The sequence below is a fragment of the Triticum aestivum genome, chromosome 1D (assembly GCF_018294505.1).
Source record: "Triticum aestivum cultivar Chinese Spring chromosome 1D, IWGSC CS RefSeq v2.1, whole genome shotgun sequence".
NCBI classification, from domain to species: domain Eukaryota; kingdom Viridiplantae; phylum Streptophyta; class Magnoliopsida; order Poales; family Poaceae; genus Triticum; species Triticum aestivum.
Window position 1 is genome coordinate 371,057,139 of NC_057796.1, and position 16,511 is coordinate 371,073,649.

Here is a 16,511-nt window from a genome sequence, read left to right on the forward strand (position 1 = left end):
GCCGCTGCCCCGACCTCCTCCTCGCCCCTCGACGTCGCCCTCGATCCCCTTCCCCTCTCCTCTCCCGACGCCGCTGCCCCGTCGTCCTTGTCCTCGCCCTCCTCCTCGTCCGCGCCACCGCCGCGCCGCTCCGACCTCCTCCTTGTCCCCTCCGGCCTCCTCCGCCTCCTCAGGTACTGCCCCCACCTCTCCCTCCCCCTCCGGCCTCCTCCTTCCCCTTTGTAAATTTTAGGGTTGTTTTGTTACTCAAAACTACATTTTTGCTCTGTTTCTTCATGTTACCACTGCTGTCATCAAGTTTGGATGTGCAAGACTTAATCATATTGTTCCTGTAGCTCTCTGATGTGCAAGTTTATTTGGATACATAGGAACTTTTCTTGACTAATAATTTAAGTTTGGATTTACGTTGTCAAGATTCCTCGAAGTCTCAATCAGGTCTAGGTGACCTGCACTTCATGTTACCACTGCTGTCATCTAGGTGACCTTCACTAATAATTACATTTATATTTGGATCCATAGGACCGTTGCATGTTTTTTTTATAGTTTGGATTTATATTGTCAACCAAGTCTAAGTGAACCTGCATGCCTATTGATACGTACCTGTGAGTTGGATCATCTTCTTTAGGTTTCTGACGTGCAAGTTTTTTTGGATCCTTTGCATGACTAATTGTTAAGCTGATACAATATGAGTAGAACTTCACGTGTTATATCAGTAGATGGTGATGCTATTGGTCTTCTTAAAATAATCTGTCCTCTTTTGTGCTCATACAATTTTGGAATGGTATGCGTGTCTGCACCCATCAAGCCATTGTTAATTCTGGATGCTGGCCATCAAGACTACATACTACTGCATTGTGGTGCACCTCCAACGACCACATAACAGCAGCCCAAATTTTAATTTTCTTGCTGCTGCTGCTTGTTTGTGGTGCACTTGTTGTAGCAGCAGCACTACATCAAGCACAAGTCTTGTAGTAGTTAGCATAGCAGCCTAGTGGCACTCTTGTTAAGCTATTGCATTGTACTATGTAGACTTGTAAAGGCCTTGCTTTTGGGTAGTCCATATGCATATGTCAACCTTGTTGTTTAGTTGATGCAGCTACATGTTGCTTTTGGGTGGTCAGTATGCATATGTGAACCTTGCAGTGTAGTTGATGCAACTACATATGAACCTTGTTGCGTAGTTGATGCAACTACATGTGAACCTTGCTGTTAAGTTTAGATGATGGATGTGTACTCCTATGAACTAATTTCCTGATATTATGAACTATGTTGCTGGTAATGATGCCATTAACTGTCAAGACTTGTGTGAAAATATTGTGTAATTATCTATGACATATTTCCAAATAGGTCATGCCAAACTTTTTAACATAAGATGTGTGATGTCAGATTTTCAAATAGGTCATGCTAAAATACTGTGTAACATTAGATGTTACTCTAGTGGCAAAAGCAATATTTGGCGAAAACTGGAGTGTCAAAAGCAAAACAAATAACATAGGGCAATATGGTCTTTTCCCTGCTCCGTTTGGTCAAAACATCCATTAACCTAACAGAATGGCAATTGTGATAATTGTCACAAACTAAGAGTGGCAAAAGCGAGATGTCAAAATCTAGAGTGGCATAAGAAAATTTGACAAAATCTAGTGGCAAAAACAAAATTTTCCCATATAAAATAATACAAAGCATGTTGTAAATATAGCAGCTCTGTTCCTTTTGTTTTAATGCCTAATGCCTTCATATTCTACTTGTATCACTGTATCATTGTAGCAAAAGTACAAGGATCAGATCACTTGGGCATGAAATGGTTCCAGAAACCAAAAGCCTGTTGTAAATTATAGCAGTTCTCTGTGTTTTTGTGTAATGCCTAATGCCTTCTCTGTGTTTTTGTGCATAAATTTTAGGGCAAATCTAGCACAGTTAGCAAAGTTAGAAATCTTTTAGGAAATTAGGGTAGTAGCAAAAACAGTAGCAATTTAAAAAATAGTACCAAAAAAATTAGGTATAAAAACAGTAGCAAATAAAAAATATTAGCAAATATAGCTAGGGTAATTTTGTTTAGGTATAAAAAACATTAGCAATTTTAAAAGAATAGTAGCAATTTTAAAAACAGTAGCAAGAAAATTAGGTATAAAAAGAGTAGCAAATAAAAAAAGAGTAGCAAATATAGCTAGGGAAATTTTGTTTAGGTATAAAAACAGTAGCAAATAAAAAAAAGCAGTAGCAAATTAAAAAAACAGTAGCAAAAAATTAGGTATAAAACAGTAGCAAATATAGCTAGGGCAATTTTGTTTAGGTATAAAAAACAGTAGCTACAATTTGTAAAAAGCATGAGCAACTGATCTGATTCATCTCATCGTCTCTCGATCTGCAGGATACAAGTGGAACAAGGTAGGGGCGTAGGTGCTTGCTACTCAGGCACGGCGGCAGAGCCAAGCACACCCTCCTCTCCCAAGGTACCAACCCCTCTTCCTCTCCCCCTGTATATACTGCTGTCCAGTACATTTTTTTGCTCAATTTGCTGCTCTCCAGTACATCTTGTTAAAATTGCTGCTGACCAGTACATCTTTGCAATATATGGTGATGTGTACCATTCTTGATAGGATGTATCAATTGTAGTAGATGGTCAAGAAGATGTATCAATTCTTCACATGCCAACATATTTTCCATGTTGTGATGGAGGCCTTTTTTGCCTTGTCCACCCGAGAGGCCCTTGAGTTTGCCGGAATGTCGATTAACTTCCGTTCCGGCAAATTCGGGTACTCCATATGTCCTATTTTCAGCAAAGGTCATGCTGAAATTTTCCGTGAATTTTAGCATGACTTTGCTAAAAATAGGACATATGGGGTACTTGTGACTAATGCATGGGCCATGGTATCTTAGTAGTTAATTAAGTAGGATCAAGTGCCCCGGCGTACTTGTGACTAATGCATGGCTTTTAGGGTGCCTCGGTGTCGATAAAAACCGAAATGATGAAAGCTTATGCTTTTAGGATGCCTCGGCGTCGAAAAACCCTCAATAAAAGCTTAGCTTTTAGGATGCCTCGGTGTCGACAAACCCTAAATGATGAGACCATGATCTTGTTCCTTGACAATAACCAACTTTTTGACCAAACTTTGTTCCTATTTAGAGAGAAACATGGCCAACAACGATGAGGCCAGGGGTTCGGGCGTCGACAAGCCATTCTGGAAGCTGTCCCAGGAGATGGAGGAACAACCTCACTTGTATGAGGACGCCGCCTTCCCCACCGATCCTGAGACCACTGATGGTACCGCCGAGGATGACCCCACTGACGCCACCACTGATGGTGCCGCCGAGGATGCCACCACTGATGGTGCCGCCGAGGATGCCACCACTGTTGATGGCGGCGCATGCACAGAAGGCAGCCAACCGAAGAGGCAACGGAAGGACCGGCGCCCGACCGTGCTCCACACCCTCAACGAGGAAGTTACTGAAGTGGACTCCGACGGGAATCCAACGGCGCCCGAACGAATAGTCAAGGGGTACTCTCTTCAGCTCGGGTGCATTCTCCGGAGCACCGTCTCGATCAACACCGAGAACCTGAGGCATCCTGACCGAGGGAATTTGCGCAACCTCCTCTTCAAGAAGCTGCACGAACAATACAAGTTCCCCGCTGAATTTGAAAACACAAGCCTCAAAGGGAATAAAGTGAACAATGCTGCCCTCACGAAGATGAGCAAGGCCCTATCTACTTGGAAAAGCAATGTGAAGAGAATGATCGAGAAAGGTGAGAGTTATGAGAAGATCAAGGAGAAAAATCCTTCGATCACCGAAGATGACTACAACGACTTCAAGATCAATTGCTCGAGCACCGCAAACTCCGAATCAAGTAAGTGGGGGAAAGAAATGCAGGAGCTGAACTTAGGGGAACACACACTCGGTCCCGACGGTTACAGAGTGGCGGAGCCTATATGGGACAAGGAGGAGGCGGACCGTGCCGAGCAAGGCCTACCGCCCCTCTTCGATAAATACGGTGACAAGCAGACCAGGAACTTTGTCAGGGCCCGGTACAAGGACCCGAAAACAAAGGAGCTTACCACGGATCCGAAGACCAGGGCGCTTGAGCTTGTTCTGGTAAGGAATACGCCCCCTCGTAATTAGCTCCATATGGTTGCATTCTAATTAATGAAGCCAAATTTCTAAATGGTTCACATTCCTTCCGCAGGTGACTGAAAGCAGTAGTGCGGGGTCGACTAAGAGCAACCCTTGGGACACCACTCTAAATAGGGCGTTGAATGTAATGATGAACAAGGATAAGCTCAGTAAGCCGACGTCAGCTGGTCGTGTGGCCGGCAAAGCCTTGTCGACAAAATGGTCGTCATACTATGACACTGCTGGGCGAAAGGAGAAAAAGACCAGCTCGGAAAGCCAGGCGCGCGAGGTTCAAGAACTCAGGGCACAGGTGGCGCGGATTCCGGAGATTGTCCAAGAGCAAGTACAACAACAACTCGGAGCGACGATCACCGCCATTGTGCCTACCTTGATCCAGGGGATTAGTGCGTGGATTGCGGGCGGCCAACAGGGGCCGCCCCCGATTCCTAGCTTCACGGCCAGCAACTCGCAGAACGCGATGGCGGGGCCATTGGTGTCTCCGGCGGAGCCAGCATTGGTGTCTCCGACGCCGGCACGGGAGCTTAATGCACCTGGGTGTACGCCGGCCGGCACCTCTGCAATAAGTGGCCCCTCCGTCAACTGCACGCCCGCCGTTGGCGGTGCCTCGACATTAGCCAAGCTCGACGCCATCATCACGGTAACTAATTAAGCCTCTCTCGGCCGAGGACTTCATCTCCTTGCCTTTGACTGGGCATCCCTAACGCCCTACATGTTTTCGCAGGGCGCCGCCGACGTTCCGTGCACTCTCCTGCACTTCGTGAACAACGAGTTGGTCGATGTCGCCAAGGGCAAAATCGTTCAACCGGGCAACCCCTTGTTCCACGGTACCCAGATGCCACCCAACTTGTTTAGGGTTCAACTGGTTCGGGTGCTGCCAGGCTGCGACGAGGTGTTACCTCCGATTCGACCCATCGGGGCCGACGATGATGACGTGATGAACCTGAGCGCCTGCCTGAGCTGGCCCCTGCTTTGGCCGAAGAGCCAGATTCGTTTGGGGGTGAGGGACACCACCCCAAAGACAACACCGCCAGTCGTGCCGGCGCCAAGTCGGCCCCATGGCAAGACCGCCGCAACGGTGCCGGACATCCCTATGCCACTGGATCCAAACATGCATATGGCACAGGATCAGAATGACGACGACGACGATACATTTGCCAACGTCGATCAGTACTTTGCCGATCATGGGGACGGTGGCGACTTCATGGGGCCTCCTTCTCAAGAACCCAACCCAACAAAAGACGTGTGCGATCTAGCTGGTACCACGGAGAAGCCAAGTTGCAACAGGCGTCGTCTGCAGTTCAGCTCACAGGAGACGCCTCCAGCTGCCGACTTCACCGAGCCTCAGATAGGCGAGGTGCGAAATATGATCAGCCCCAACACACTCAAGAAGGCGGTCTGTGAGCAGAACTCGGTCCCATTACAGGAGATCAAGAAGAAGGCACGCAAAAGAAAGACTAACAAGGGTGCGGGCCAGCCGGCACCGAGTACGATCCGTGCTCAGGACGGGCCACCTTCTACTGCGGATATCTCGAGGAGGGTGCATGTGGCGGGTAGGCCGATGCTACCGAGAAATATGCTCGATGCTGCAACCGGTGCTATGCGGAGTCTGCATGACAGTGTTCTTTCTTTGGAGAAGCGGCGTCTCCGAGAGAAGAATGTGGCATACCCGGTTTTCGCGGCCAAGGTGCCAGAGGGCAAGGGCTTTGTGGATAACTCCATCGGGGGTACGATCGTCCTGCGGTTTGATGACATCCACGCTATGTTGAACCTTCATCCGCTGCACTACACCTTCGTTCGGCTATTTTCGCTGAGTATGGAGATGCGGATCATTCGCGACAAGACCCCGGACATCGTGATAGTTGACCCCTTCTACATGCGTGCCAAGATCTTGGGCAGCGCTGGGGACCGACAAGTCGCGAGTTCTTACCTCGAAGGCGTCATTCTGGCAAACCAAGATAAGGACAACTTCCTCGTGCCTTACTTTCCCGAGTAAGTCCCCCCCTCAACCGCCCCGTAACATATGAATTCTTAGATTTCGATCGTTTTTCTTTTAACATTCCGTGTTTTCTACAGTGACACACATTGCACGCTCATCCTCCTAAGCACCAAATATTCCATGGCCACGTATTTCGACCCGGACCGTCAGTCGAACGTAGACTACACAAATGTCTAGAAGGTTCTTGATGATGTTCTCCCCGGCTACGTCAAATCTGGAGGCACCTTCACCAGGCATATTCGTAAGTACGGCAAGCACGTGTTCTCCCACAATACGACGTTCTGCTGCATCAAGCAGCCGCCTGGCGGTCAGAAGGGTGCCTACTACGCCATCCATCACATGCGGGCGATCGTACGGGACCATCATCAACTACTGCTACCGAGTAGACTCAAAGATTGGGCCGCGAGCGTGTCGGCAATCCAGGACGCGGACATCAGACAAGAATTCTTTCGCATCCAGTCGGAGTTTGCGGAAATCATCCATCAAGATGTCCTTCGTACCTCGGGGCAGTTCTACCTCAGAAATCAACCGTCCAATAGTGACATCAACACAATCCTACAAATGCAGGCTGACAACGCCCGTTGTTTCATGACTCCCACGATAGACGGCGGCTTCATCCACGCTCCGGTCCCTTGAGTCGAGTCGAAAGCAGTGATGCTGTGTCTAGTTCTGAAGCATCGATTGGCTCATGTTGTAATTAAACTTTAATGAACTTGTAGTATGTCTCTTTGGTTTCGAGAGTCCTTCAACTTAAATGTAATCGATGCTATTAATGTCTTGCTTTTCTCTTCCGATCGTTCTGTTGCATACTTATATATTGCTTATGTATTGTCTGTGAATTGGTACTAACGTTTCGTTTGGCTACTGCATAGCGATGTCGTGGTATGTCGTGTACAAGGGTAAGGTTCCCGGTGTCTACGACGACTGGGAGGAGTGTCGGAGATAGGTTCACCGATTCAGCGGTAACAGTTACAAAGGGTCCGCCACTAGGGCCGAGGCCGAATCTAGATACGCCCGCTATCTAGCGGGAGAGGGGAGGGAGCGTTGGAGGAACCGGATGAAGACGAGTTTCATCGTGATGATGCTCATCGTGATGACCGCAGCTCTCTTCTATGTGATGGTAGTTTAGATGATCGATATCGACTTGTAATGTGAAGACAAACTCGCGGTCTCGGGACTTGTAATATAATGTTCTATCTTTGTTCGGTCTTTTCAATTCGGAGACTAATATGATGAATTGTATTCGGAGACTAAAATGATGAATTGTATTCAGAGACTAATCTTCTATTGTATTCGATGAATCTGTTGTTGATGTGTGCTGTCTATATTTTGTCCAATTATACATTTTGTAACCTGTGCAAAAAACAGAAAATAAAAAAATTAAAAAACCTAATATTCATACTAATGGCGCACATAGTGCGCCATTAGTATGCCAGAGGATACGAATGGCGCATCACTAAACAGTGCGCCATTAGTATGCCGAAGTTACTAATGGCGCATCCAGTTGTTGTGCGCCATTAGTATGCCAAAGCACCTGGGTATAGATGGCCCCCTGGGAGGCATACTAATGGCGCACTGTTGTATATACTAATGGCGCATCTGGGGTGCGCCATTAGTATACCAGATACTAATGGCGCCCCAGTGGTGCGCCATTAGTAAAATATACTAATGGCGTGCTACTAATGGCGCACCACTAATGCGCCATTAATGGCCAAATTAGGTGCTCCATTAGTAGGCCTTTTCCTAGTAGTGGTGGTCCTGTTCATCCTGCCCTCCACGGGATCCTGTTCATCCAGCCCCAACCAGCTCGATCGATCGGGGTCCTGTTCATCCAGAGGCAACACCACGGGGTCCTGTTCATCCACCCCCACCGGGAACTGTTCATCCAACCCCCCTCGCAACGCTCACTGTTCATCCAGAGGCAGCATCGATCAGCTTCAGTTAGTAGCAGTAGCGAAGGAATCGCTCGATCGGGTTCAGTTAACAGCCATCGATCGATCGCTCGGGTTCAGTAATGCATAGCCTGCAGTGCAATCGCTCGGGTTCAGTTAGAGCCCAACGCCTCGCTCGGGTTCAGTTAGAGCCAATGCCTCGCACACATGCACGTACGTGTACGAGAGAAACGCGCATCGCTCGGCCCCCGACCTCGCACCGTAATCGGGAACTCCCCAAAATTTTCCTCGCCCTCGCTTCTACCACGGTTTTTTCCGTCATGGACGGCCCAAAGAATGTCATGCAGCTGCGTCTCCGGCCCGCCCAGGACGAAAAGCCCATTTTCTGTCATGATTTTTTGTCATAGAAGTAGGAGCCCACCACATCTATGATGATACCGGGTTTTGTCACAATTATCGTCATAGAAGTGTCATATGTATGACAGAAATTTTTTTCGTTCGGCCCAAAATGTCACGGATGTGTATTTTTTTTGTAGTGCGAGTACTTGAGGTACCGCGGGATCGTGGATGACACGAAAGCTTCCCGGATCTTGTGGGTAAAGTGTGCAACCTCTGTAGAGAGTCAAACTATTCGAATAGCCGTGTCCACGGTCAAGGACGGTTGGGTGGTGCTGCTTAGACTATGTCCATATGTTTCTGACAAACAACACGGCTTGGTAATATTGATGATATGACTCGTGAGGATGTCACGATGAGCTTGAGCATGAGTTGTTTATAACACTTTCTCGATGTTGGTGTCTGTAACCTCCTGATACTTGTTGCAGATGCATTCATGTCCTTGGTAAATGTTGATCATACTTGCATGAGAAAAACTAGCTTTCCGCAACAATGCCAATTAAGCAGAAGAGCTTTGCATAATTATTTTGTTATCACTCTTGGGTTGCTTGCGAGTACATTCAAAGTACTCATTGGCTTGCCACTGGTTATTTCATTGGCCAGGCATGAAAGACATGATATATTGAAGAGTTCTTTGATGACAATCGTGCGAGCTAGGATGCTTTCCCAGTCAGAATGCATGTAGGGTTAAGGCAGATGGCATGGGTTCAAGTTGACGAAGATTTCCGCTGCGATGATATATTCAAGACTTGACCATAATGGTCACAATTCACTACTAGAAAAAGGGCTATAGATGGGATTGACACTAATGGCGCACCAGACAAGCGGTGCGCCATTAGTATATACTAATGGCGCACCACCTTCTGATACGCCATTAGAGTTGAAACTACTAATGGCGCACCTGGCCCAGGGTGCGCCATTAGTATCAAAAAATTTTTAAGTAGTGCGCCTGTCCAAACATACTAATGGCGCATCCAGACACGATGCGCCATTACTAGTTGTAACTAGTAATGGCACACCTGCCGGAAAGTGCGGCACTAATGTTGTTTTTTCTATTATATTTTTTATTCCCTTTTTTGCAAAACTACTAATGGCGCACTTTTCCACCGTGCGCCATTACTAGTTTAAACTAGTAATGGCGCACTGTGGAGCAGTGCGCCATTAGTATGTTTTTTTTTGCAAAACTACTAATGGCGCACCACCAGAAGGTGCGCCATTAGTAACCTGGATTACTAATCGCGCATTTAGAGTTGGTGCGCCATTAGTAAGTGGGCAGCAACAAGATATTTTGGACAGCCTCTCCTACCCACACTCACTTTCTCCCCACTTCATTCTCTCCACCTCCTCCTTGTCTCGGGTGCCTCCTCTTTTTCACCTCATTTCCACCATAGATTCATTCAATTTAAGTGGTTAAATTACCTTGTTTTGATAGGTAAGTAAGGGGGGAAGCTATATTTATGTTGTTCTCCCTACAACAATGTGCACATGCACTTTTTATGGCCTAGCTAGATCTATGTATGTTCGTGGTGTTGCATATGTTTGTGGTGTTGCATATGTGTTTGTGTTTGGAGGTGTACCGGTATTTGAAATGCGATAGTTGCCAATATTTTGCCGGAATGTTGATTCATTTCCGTTTCGGCGAGAATTTTGGCATTAAGTATTCTTTTTGGTCCTATTTTTAGGGAAAGTCATGCCAAATTTTTTCTTGGTTCTAAAATATCGTTTTGCTCTACCCCGCAGGCGACCATGGTCTGCATGATGACCGAAGGCATCGTGAATAGGTTTTTGAGGTCCGCGAAGGCCGAGATGCTTCAAAAGAACGAGACGGAGATAAGATGTCTGTGTCGAAGATGCAAGCTGAAGAGCCTTATTGCGGACCCGGAATCCGGGCAGGTGCGGGACCACCTGCTCTTGCGTGGTTTCAAGGATGGCTATCGGTGGCAAGGTGATGAAGATGAATACGAAGTCGTCCATGGGGGCCGGGCAAGAAATGTGGAAGGGCAGCAAGACAACCACCGCGGCTCGGGCGGGCGAGAAGACGAAGAATCCCCAGGAGATGATCACGACGGTGATGCTGTACACAGTCATCATGTAGAAGATGCAGGACATGATGATGAGGAAGATGCCGGAGCAGACGACGGGCATGATCATGAAGATGATGATGCCGGCGGAGAAGACGACGCTGGACCATCGATGGGCTGGGTGCAGGATCCTCATATTCAAGAACTGCTTCTCAAGCAGACGGATAACGCAAGAGCTGCCGCCCGAGAGAAAGCCAAGATGGATCAACTTGAGTTAGACGCGGTTACTCCATTGTATGAAGGATGCAGGCCCGAGGATACCCGCCTGAAAGTAACGCTCATGGCTCTGGAGATGAAGGTAAAACACAAAATGACCGACGCATGCTTCGACGAGAACATGTCATTCTGGCACGAACGTCTTCCCAAGGGGAACAAGTGCCCGACCAGTTTGGAGGAGGCGAAGAAAATCGTGTGTCCTCTGGATTTACCGCACATGAAATACCATGCGTGCATGAACAATTGCATCATTTATCGGGACGAGCACGCGGAGTCTACCATATGTCCGGTGTGAGGCGTCACTCGATACAAGAAGAGGAAGAAAGCTGCTCGAAAAGTGGTGTGGTACTTTCCGATCACTCCTCGTCTGCAGCGGTATTTCGCGGACCCTAAGGTAGCAAAGATCCTGCGTTGGCACGCGGATAGGGAGGAGAAGAAGTGAGAAGATGACGCAAATGATCCAGAGATAGATAAAAAAAGACAAGATGCTGAGTCACCCTAAGGATGCGAGCCAGTGGCAAGTGTTGAACTTCGAAGACCTAGAATTTGGGAACGATCCAAGGAACATCGTGCTGGGCGCGAGCACCGATGGAGTCAATCCGTTTGGAAGCCAGAGAAGCACACATAGCACCTGGCCTGTGTTTGTGTGGATGTACAACCTTCCCCCCTAGTTGTGCAGAGGAAGTACATTCACATGATATGCTAATTGAAGGACGGAAACAACGAGGGAACGACATCAATCTGTATCTGGGGCTGCTGAAAGAGGAGCTTGACACGCTGTGGAAAACGCCAGCCAATACGTGGGACGCCGCAGAGAAAGAATATTTCCCTATGAGAGCCGCGCTGCTCACGACGGTGCACGACTATCTCGGTTACGGATATGTCGCGGGGCAGGTGGTCCACAGATTTTCTGGATGCGTCAGGTGCATGGATGACACAATGTATCGCCAGCTAGATAGAGATCCCGGGTCTTCGAAAACCGTGTTCATGGGACATCGAAGGTGGCTTCGTGACGATGACCCGTGGAGAAAACGCAAGGATCTATTCGACGGTGAAACCGAACCCCGAGGACGCCCGCGTACGAGGAGCGGCGAGGAAATAGACGAGCTGTTGAAAAATTGGAAAGACTGCCCACTGCCGGGAAAGAAGCAAAAGGCGGCAGAGCCGGGAAAGAAGCGAAAGGCGCCAGAGCCGCTGCTGAAGGTATGGAAAACGAGGTCTGTTTTCTGGGACTTGCCGTACTGGAAGATCCACCGTGTACCTCACAGCCTTGATGTCATGCATATCACGAAGAACGTGTGCGAGAGTCTGCTTGGTACCCTGCTCAACATGCCAGAGAGGACCAAAGATGGGCCGAAAGCAAGGGAAGACTTGAAATCAATGGGCATCACGTAGGAGCTTCACGCTATATATGATGATGATGATGATGATGATGATGAGGCGAAGCAGGACACGGAAAGTCGTCGCAAAGGCAAAAAGGCCAAGAAGACCGGAAATGACTACCCTCCTGCGTGCTTCACTCTAAGTCAGGAGGAGATCGAGCAGTTTTTCACCTGCCTCGTAGGAGTAAAACTTCCTTACGGTTACGCGGGGAAGATAAGCAGATACCTAGACCTAGCGAAGCTGAAGTTCAGCGGGATGAAGTCTCACGACTGTCACGTGCTGATGACGCAGATACTTCTAGTTGCAATCCGTGGGATCATGGACGCGCACGTTCGTGAAACACTATTTGGCCTATGCAACTTTTTCGACGTCATATCTCGGAAGTCTGTTGGCGTGAGGCAACTCAGAAGGCTACAGGAAGAGATCGTGGTGATACTATGCGAGCTTGAGATGTACTTCCCGCCCGCATTCTTCGACGTTATGGTGCATCTGCTGGTCCATATCGTGGACGATATCATCCAACTCGGGCCGACGTTCCTGCACAGCATGATGCCGTTCGAAAGGATGAATGGTGTCATCAAAGGATACGTTCGCAACATGTCACGTCCAGAGGGAAGCATAGCCAGGGGCTTTCTGACCGAAGAGTGCATCTCCTACTGCACGAATTATCTAGGCATCGAGAACCCCGTTGGTCTGCGCGTCAACAGGCACCTCGGCAGGCTCGCTGGATGGGGTCACCGTGAGGGTCGCCGCGAAATGCATGTCGACTTCGAGGGTCGACTCGCCGACTTTGAAAGAGCAAACCTAGTCGCGCTACAACACATAGACGTGGTCGATCCTTGGGTGGTAGAGCACAAAACCTTTATTAAGAAGACGTACAATGACCGAGGCCAACAGAGGACGGACGGAGATATACTCAAAGAGCACAACTCATGTTTCACGCGTTGGTTCAAGCAGAAGCTTCTGTCGTACCCTTTACATGAGGATTCTTCCGCGGAAGAACAACTCATATTCGCCTTGTCACAGGGCGACGAGCACAACCTGATGACCTATGAGGCGTACGATATCAACGGCTACACATTCTACACCGAGGCCAAGGACATGAAGAGCGATGGTTATCAGAACTCCGGGGTAACGATGGAATCCTACACCGGTAACGACAAGGACAGATACTACGGAAGGATCGAGGAGATCTGGGAGCTGAGCTACGCTGGAGAGAAGGTCCCGATGTTCCGTGTCAGATGGGCCAAGAGCGTCCTAAAAGAAGACCGGTATTTGACCACCATGGTTATACCCGAAGCCAAATCCAAGACCGCAGGCGCAAACGTCACCGCGAAAAATGAGCCATGGGTACTGGCTTCCCAAGTGGACCAATGCTTCTTCATTACCGACCCGTCAAAGCCCAGTCGTGTTGTCGTGAGGAGAGGCAAAAGGAAGATCATCGTAAGGGATGGAGTAGCCAATGAGCAAGACTTCGACAAGTACGGCGACCCGAGAATCGAACATGACGACGATGATGAAGTAGCAGCATACACCACAAGAAGAAGCAGGACCACCCTACCTAAAGGACGTCCGTTCCACAGAAGAACTCCATTTGCGAAAAAGAAGGGCAAGAAGATTGTGAACAGATAGCTAGCTAAGATCGATTGTATTTAAATCGTAGCCTTCATTTCTCGATTGTATTTCATGGGCACTTTTTGAACTATCATGAATATTTTTAAATTTCATGGACACTCGATCTCGATCCCCCTCCATCTCGATCGCTATCCCACCTCGCCAGATCCGGTCCGCCTCGCCGCCGAGCACTCCCCGGTCCACCGGCCCCCCGCACCCCGCGCACCCTCCCCCGCTCCACCGGCTTTACTGTTTGATGATATTTTTTAAAAAATTATTACTGTCTTATAAAAAAATATTACTGTTATGATTTAAACAAGTTTGAACATATTTAAACACAAATAAATATTAAACAGCATTTTAAATGCATAAAAAAAATTGTGGAGCCTGGGAATCGAACCGAGGACCTCCTGGTGTGAGAACTGGCTGCTGACCAGTCGAGCTAGTAGAGGGAACTTGGTGTGGATCAGGTCAGGTGGAAGATAACCTGTTGGCTCGAGCAGAAATAAAAAAAAAATACTAATGGCGCACCAGGGTGAGGTGCGCCATTAGTATGGATGTACTTATGGCGCACCGAGGGGTGGTGCGCCATTAGTATTGTGCCCTCGCCCTCGATCCCCTTCCCCTCTCCTATCCCCGGCCCAAACCTATCCCCTCTCTCTCCCTCGCCCTCGCCCTCGATCCCCTTCCCCTCTCCTCTCCCGACGCCGCTGCCCCGCCGCCTCGACGCCGCCCCGTCGTCCTCGTCTCCGCCCCGACGCCAATGTCTTCACCACTCTGATATCCTCAGTATCATGGCTGTGCTCTGAATCTCCAAGCAAATCATATTGGTTGTGATGATTGACTGAAACATAAGAAGTTTTCAGGTGGTTGCATTGTTTCTTGCTACCAACACCCGTAGTTTCTTTCTTTGTTTAGTTGGAAGTTTGTTATACTGATAGAGTGTGCATAGGGAGTAAACGAATTCCCGCAAAACGAATTTTGTATGAGTTTTTTAGATCTGAATTCATTTATGTTCATGTGCGTCTGTCTGGCTGTGTATCCCAACTTGTGTTGATGCTCTGAAGTAGGTTTTCACTGAGAGAATTCAAAACTAAGACATGTTCTTAAACTGAAGCAGTATTTGTATCACAGAAAAAGTTCTGAAGCTGTTGAACCTTACCTTATGTATCACAAAAAAAGGCAAGGAACATCATGAACAACTCTCCATGACTTAATTTTCCTATATGCATTGGCCTGTACAGCAGGTTCACTTTTCCTATATGCATTGGCCAGTAGAGCAGGTTCACTTTTCAAAACAAATTAGAGCAGACCTCATACACCCAAGAAAACCTGAAAAAAAAAGAAGTTCAACCCCTCACTTTTCCTATATGCATTGGCCTGTACAGTTGGATTTGTTTATGATTTTAGTGTTTTGAGTCTATTTTTCTATTTCTGCTTTAACATAACGGAATAACTAATGGTGGCTGCCTAATGATGACAGACTAAGTTTCTGATTTATTTTGTTATAGAAGTGTAGATTCATTGGTAGCAATTGTTTTCAGTGTCTCATGTTGCTTGTAGTGTTTTGTCCAAAATGTTGAATGATACTGCTTGGAGATGCATATATTGTTTCACCTCTTCACATGCCAATGTATTTTCCATGTTGTGATGGAGGCCTTTTTTGCCTTCTCCACCCGAGAGGCCCTTGAGTTTGCCGGAATGTCGATTAACTTCCGTTCCGGCAAATTCGGGTACTCCATATGTCCTATTTTCAGCAAAGGTCATGCTGAAATTTTCCGTGAATTTTAGCATGACTTTGCTAAAAATAGGACATATGGGGTACTTGTGACTAATGCATGGGCCGGGGTATCTTAGTAGTTAATTAAGTAGGATCAAGTGCCCCGGCGTACTTGTGACTAATGCATGGCTTTTAGGGTGCCTCGGTGTCGATAAAAACCGAAATGATGAAAGCTTAGGCTTTTAGGGTGCCTCGGCGTCGAAAAACCCTCAATGATAAAAGCTTAGCTTTTAGGATACCTCGGTGTCGACGAACCCTAAATGATGAGACCATGATCTTGTTCCTTGACAATAACCAACTTTTTGACCAAACTTTGTTCCTATTTAGAGAGAAACATGGCCAACAACGATGAGGCCGGGGGTTCGGGCGTCAAGGCATTCTGGAAGCTATCCCAGGAGATGGAGGAACAACCTCACTTGTATGAGGACGCCGCCTTCCCCACCGATCCTGAGACCACTGATGGTACCGCCGAGGATGACCCCACTGATGCCACCACTGATGGTGCCGCCGAGGATGCCACCACTGATGATGGCGGCGCATGCACAGATGGTAGCCAACCGAAGAGGCAACGGAAGGATCGGCGCCCGACCGTGCTCCGCACCCTCAAGGAGGAAGTTACTGAAGTGGACTCCGACGGGAATCCAACGGCGCCCGAACGAATAGTCAAGGGGTACTCGCTTCAGCTCGGGTGCATTCTCCGGAGCACCGTCTCGATCAACACCGAGAACCTGAGGCATCCTGACCGAGGGAATTTGCGCAACCTCCTCTTCACGAAGCTGCACGAACGATACAAGTTCCCCGCTGAATTTGAAAACACAAGCCTCAAAGGGAATAAAGTGAACAATGCTGCCCTCATGAAGATGAGCAAGGCCCTGTCTACTTGGAAAAGCAATGTGAAGAGAATGATCGAGAAAGGTGAGAGTTATGAGAAGATCAAGGAGAAAAATCCTTCGATCACCGAAGATGACTACAACGACTTCAAGATCAATTGCTCGAGAACCGCAAAATCCGAATCAAGTAAGTGG